At 32.9% G+C, this 6069-nt stretch overlaps 1 protein-coding gene across 1 annotated transcript in view; it reads left to right on the forward strand.

The window, feature by feature from the left end:
- The window catches only part of LOC105115445 (LRR receptor-like serine/threonine-protein kinase FLS2), an 88054-nt gene that overhangs the window by 55028 nt on the left and 26957 nt on the right, over positions 1–6069 (forward strand). The window lies entirely within an intron of this gene.

The following is a 6069-nucleotide window of genomic DNA, read 5'->3' on the forward strand; positions in this document are numbered from 1 at the left end:
TGATGCAGCAGACTTGGGTAAGCTATTATCTCATGGTAGGACTTGGATGAACAGTTGCGCTTTCCAGCGTAATTGCTGCCATAGTAACAGCTTTCTCAATGCGCAGGCACAGCCTGATTATCTCTTCCTACAATACCAAAATAAAGACTAACCTTCTAGTCCAAACTGTATAAAGTTGCCACCAATGATAATGTCATTTCCTATTGGTCATCACTCCCATCCCACAGACAAAATCTACCTGCAGAGGGTGAACCTCTTCAAGAGGGAGCTCTGCTCCAAGATGTCCTCTTGCAACCATGGCCTCATTAAAAACTGCATATAAGCCATTAGTATTTACATTATTCCTTATACATACGGGGGTTGTTATCCGCATTGATCCAAAAAAATTCCCTGTGAAATCAACTATGGTTAGAGAATGTCAGATTCATCTGAACTAGGAAAAAAAATCGAAGCTCCAGCATTTTGTAGCACAAAAGGAAGAAAAAAAAGCAGCTAGTCACCAAGGAAACCAAGTGGCTGGTGGCAATAGCAGAAACAAAAAACATTTTCCATTTTCAAGAACAGTAATAAAAAATATGCTCGACTTTAGAAGAAATTCAAGACCAGTCATGATAACTGGACCCGACCAACTACATCTGAATAGTACCTAAATCATCAGCAACTCAATGGACATCTAAGGATTCCGATGACTTCCCATCAGATGCTCTGATTATTGAATGTAAATTTGGTATTAGAATCTGCACTTTCAATTCTTACAACCACATATAAACTAGGAATAAGTAACCGGTTACCAATTTACCTGGATTAATTTACAATTCACAAGTTTCAATTTTTTTTTCTCTTTGTGCAATCAAAATCAGGATCAAACAATCAACAAGTATAAAGCAATAATTACACAAATTAACACCAAGATTTTTATGTGGAAAACCCAATGCGGGAAAAACCACAAGACCATAGTCCACCTAAAAACTTCCACTATCAATAAATAATGAGTTCACAACTGTTCTTTCTTATATTCAACTAAGGGCTACAACATATATTTTATCAAGAACAACTTATTCTTGGAATATAACAAGATTAAAGAAGAAGTATTTAAGAAAAAACTCACAATATTGATAGCCTCTTTTTTGTCAAAACGGTCAACTTTCACATCACCAATCTTTGATCCAATCATTAAGAATCAAGAGTAACGTGTCTAGAAGCTGCTGTCAAAATCTCAGCTTGACTCAACGGTGAATGAACTGGATATCGAGGAAAGAAGATAGATTGTTCTGTTGCTTCTTCTTCCTCCTTTTTTCTCTTCTCTCTTTTATTTTCTCTCTTTCAAATTTGTTATATTATCTTCTACAGTGGTAGCTGCATTTAAATTCAAATAGATAGCTCTTAGTAATTAATATGGTGGTTTTATTATCACATGGTATGGGACCACACACAATAAATCTCTCCCTCACGCACCATGTGAGAAATTCTTCATACTGGTGATCAACATATAAGCTTCAATTTAAGAGGTTTTACCAAGTCTACTTTCCTTTTGTAAAATTCAAACTTCTCTCTCGGTAGAGGTTTGATCATTATATCTGACACATTGTTATCGGTATGGATTTTCTTAACAACAAATGACTTCATTTTCATAGCATCTCGAATCCATTGATATCTAATCTCAATGTGCTTTGATCGAAAGTGAAAAGTAGAATGCTTACTGAGATGTATTGCATTTTGACTATCATAGTGTAACAGAAAGTTCTCTTAAACTAGGCTAAGTTCATGTAATAACTTCTTCATTCATAACAACTCTTTGCCCCCTTTAGTAAGAGTAATATATCTAGCCTCTATAGTGAATAATGCAATATATTTTTACAACCTTGATTATTATAAGACTACTCCCCCTGCAAACTTTATCAAGTATCCTGATATGGATTTTCTAGAATCAACATCACCAATCATATCTGTATCTGTGTATTCATCTAACATATGTTTATTATTGTCAAAACATAAGCTGAAACTAGAAATACCTTTGAGATACTTGAGTATTCATTTCACTGCTGACTAGTGTTCTTTACCAGGATTGGAGAGGAACCGACTAACCACACCAACTGCATGAACTATATTCAGTCTTGTGCAAATTATGGCATACATCAAGTTACCAACCGCGGATGGATAAGGAACCTTTTTCATCTCATCTTTTTCTTCATCACTTGAAGGACACTACTTATAACATAGTTTAAAGTGGCTTGCAAGTGGAGAACAAACAAGTTTGGAGTTGTTTATGTTTAATCTCTCAGGTACCTTTTGAACATATATCTCCTAAGATAGCTAAAGTTTCTCCTTCTTCCTGTCACATATGATCTTTATGCCAAGAATTTGTTTTCTGGTCCTAAGTCTTTCATTACAAAAGACTTGCTTAGCTCTTCCTTTAAAATCTAAATCTTCAGAGCCTAAGAAAATGCACTGCTTTTTCTTGCTATCCAACTTAAACCTTTCATCCCTAGGAATATGTATGAATGCTCTGCATCCAAACACTCTCAAGCGTGTATAAGAGATATCCTTTCTTGTCCAAACTCTATCTAGAACATCAAAATCAAGAGGAACTGATGAAGAAAGGTTGATGACAACTGCAATTTTCATTGCCTCATCCCAAAAGGACTTAGGTTGCTTTACGTAAGAGAGCATACATCTAATTTTTTCAACAATGGTTCTATTCATTCTTTCAGCCACTCTATTTTGTTATGGAGTCCTAGAAACTGTCTTCTCCAACTTGATACCATGTTTCTTGCAGTACTTCTCAAAAGGACCCTTGTATTCACCATCATTATAGCTCGAATATATTTTAGCTTTCTACCATTTTCTCTTTTAACTCTATATAGAATTTCTTAAAGACTATCGCATCCGACATCGTGACGACCTTAAAAATTAGTCTAAAAAAGAACAGATTTCTAGTATCTTATTCTTTTAGGGGAAAAGGTCTAGTTTAAGGAGTCGCCACCTAGTATTATGATCATTAGGAACCCTAACTGCTCAACAGAGATTATATGGTTCGGGATTCGTTGCGTAAAAGGAAAAATATTATCAACCCTTAAACGTTCTGCCTGAGGCAGACTACATTGTTGATTTTATCTTAAATTGCTAAATATTTATTAGTTTAGGATATAATAATTTGCTTATAATATTTCTAACTCTGACGCTAGTGAATATTCAACTACGGATACTTCCAACTCTAGTGTTGATAAATATTACATAGCTATAAAATAAATTTAGATCAATATTTTTATTCCTGACTCTAGTATCAGTGAATAAACATATAAACTAAATTTATTTTTATGCATGTATGTATTTTTTATTTTATTTAGGTTGGGTCCAATTTAGTCTAGACTGGGTTAGACCCAACTGATTTAGTTTGGCTATTAGACTAAACTAGTAACCCCGTCGGATATAATTCACTTGCTATAGTAGCAAGGAATTATAATTCACAACTACTGTAGCTATGAATTATAATGTAAAGGAGAGAAGAAAATACTTACTTAGTTCTGGTGCTGTTGGAGGCGAAGATGAAGATTGGTAAATGTTACTCCTCTCTATTTTTGTTTTTCCTCTACTCCTTTGGTTCTTGCTTTCTTTATTTCCTGGCTTGCTTCTATTTGTTCTTCTATTTGCGTTTGATCTCTCACTCGTCGTCCCCCCTGTCTTTTCTCTTTTTCCTTTTTGTTTTGGTTTTCCCCGCTCGTTCCTCCCCCTTTTAGTCTTTCTCTATTTATTCCTCCTTCCTCTGTGTTTCCACGGTTCTGTGCTCCACTGTCCATCTTCCCCCTTTACTGTTCATCTATTGTGCTGATATTTATAGGCCAGAGAACGTCTTTGTATCTCTTATAGTCCATCGTGCACTACTAAAGTAGTCTCTATTAATGGGATATCGTGGGCAAAAGACGTTACCAAGTTCTCTGTCGTTTCTATTGAATCAGGATGGAGAAGATGAAATGTTAATGGCTATTTGCATTTGATCCTTGAAGTTTTGGAAGTTTGTAATCAAACCCCTTGGTAAATTATAATTAGAACCCTATATTTTAGCACCATTTACAAAATGGTCCTTGAATTTTAATTGCTTGTAATTTTAACTTGAATCAGCCCTAAACCTTGATATTTCTTTAATTAAGCTCTTCATTTGGCTACCAAAACTAATCCAAAGTTTAATTAAATCCCAAAACTTCCTATTACATTGTTTTGGCCCAAATTTCAATTTAATTCTCATTTTTTTAATAAAATAAAAGGAGTTAAAATTTTGGTTATGACAAAAACATCAAGCACCTGATCTTTGGATTCAAAACAGGTGGTCCAAATTTTCCTAGAGTGATCATCAATGAAACTAACAAAGTACAGTGCATCTCGAAGAGACTTATCAATCATAGAGCAAACATCAATATGAACTAAATCAAGAACATGTGATCTTCTATATGAAGGTAATCTTTGAAATGCAACTCTGTGTTGTTTACCAACTAAACAATGAGTACATGTGTTCAAGTTCATACCTTTTAATAGAAGGTAGTTCTTTTTGGCAACGATGTTGATTAATACTTAAAAGTGTATTTTTATCAAGGTTTTATGTCATTATTTTGCACTTAAAGTATCAATAACTCTTTAACTAAAGCATGTTTTATAATAATATATCTAATAATATAAGATACCTTTAATTTATGGTAAATGTTCATTTTAAATACAGGCTTATCACATAAATGAAAGGATTGATTGATGAATTTAAGAACTGAAATTGAAAGGACAAAGAGATGACTAAACTTAGAAAAGAGATGTCGGTGCAATCCAAACCAGAATGCTGTTCGGTAATTAGATCATATCTGGAGCTGTAGATCTCAAATTTAGGTTTACTTTATATGGATGAAAAGGTAAGACATGGGCCTACAACTTTCATATGGCCTAAGATCTAAAAAGGCGATTTTCAAGTCCAAATTGTAGCAACAACAAAGAAGTTTGAATCTGTCTTCCAGCCCGAGCACTGCTCAGTGTTTGACTTATATCTAGAGTTCTAAAAGTCTAAATGACTGAATTTTTTACACAAGAAAGCTAAGACAATTTCCTATAACTTTCATGTTTTTAAGTGGCTCCAATTTTGAGTTATCAATGACGTTTTGGGCAGACAAGAGAAGATAAGGATTGTCACCAAGTCAAGAGTCGGTCACCCACTCATCAATTGGTCATCAAATTAATAGTTTTAAATTTTGGCCTATAAAAGGAGGCATTTGCCATGCATTTAGGCATCTTGGTTTCCAGATCAAGATCATGCTCTTGCTTTTTTTCTTTGTATTTTTTGTAATATTTATGCTTTACTTTCATTAATATCAAGTTTATGTCTTTCTTTCCTTTCATTTACTTAGTTAACTTTTATCTTATTTATGTTCTTATTTTATTTTTCTTTCTTTCATTATCTCTAGCTAAGTTTATTATGTCAAGGTGAAAAGTTTACACTAATGGTGTAAGAATAAGTATAGTGTAAACTTAATATGGACTTTAATGTTTGATACTAGCATGTTTTGTATTTGTTATCTTGTTCACTATTTAATACTTTACTTGTTAAATGACTAATCTTGATTTATGTTGTATAATACTTGGTACAACAAATGTTTGGCACTTTCATAGCCCATACTGTATGGTATAACCGACACCTGAGCTATGAAAAGAACTTGATTTGTTGTTAATATAAGTTATAATCATGAATGCTTGATGAGATTTACAAGTATTAGCATTAATCAAATGAGATGACTAATGTAATCATGTTAACAATCTATAATTTGATTGAAACCTCCTTTGTGTGTGATTTCTAATTGAATAATAAGAGTTTATACTATACTTGTTTGATGTACCATTAGTGGATCCTCTAACCTTGACATTTGTTATTATCATTATTTAATCGTTACATTAATATTCCATCTCAAAGTTCTCATCTTCTTTTTCTTTTTCTTTTTCTTTATTAGTATTACTACTACTACTACTACTAATACTACTACTACTACTAATATTATTATTATTATTATTATTATTATTATTATTATTATTATTATTGCT

This window comes from Populus euphratica, unplaced genomic scaffold (assembly GCF_000495115.2).
Source record: "Populus euphratica unplaced genomic scaffold, PopEup_1.0 scaffold701.1, whole genome shotgun sequence".
Lineage (NCBI taxonomy): Eukaryota > Viridiplantae > Streptophyta > Magnoliopsida > Malpighiales > Salicaceae > Populus > Populus euphratica.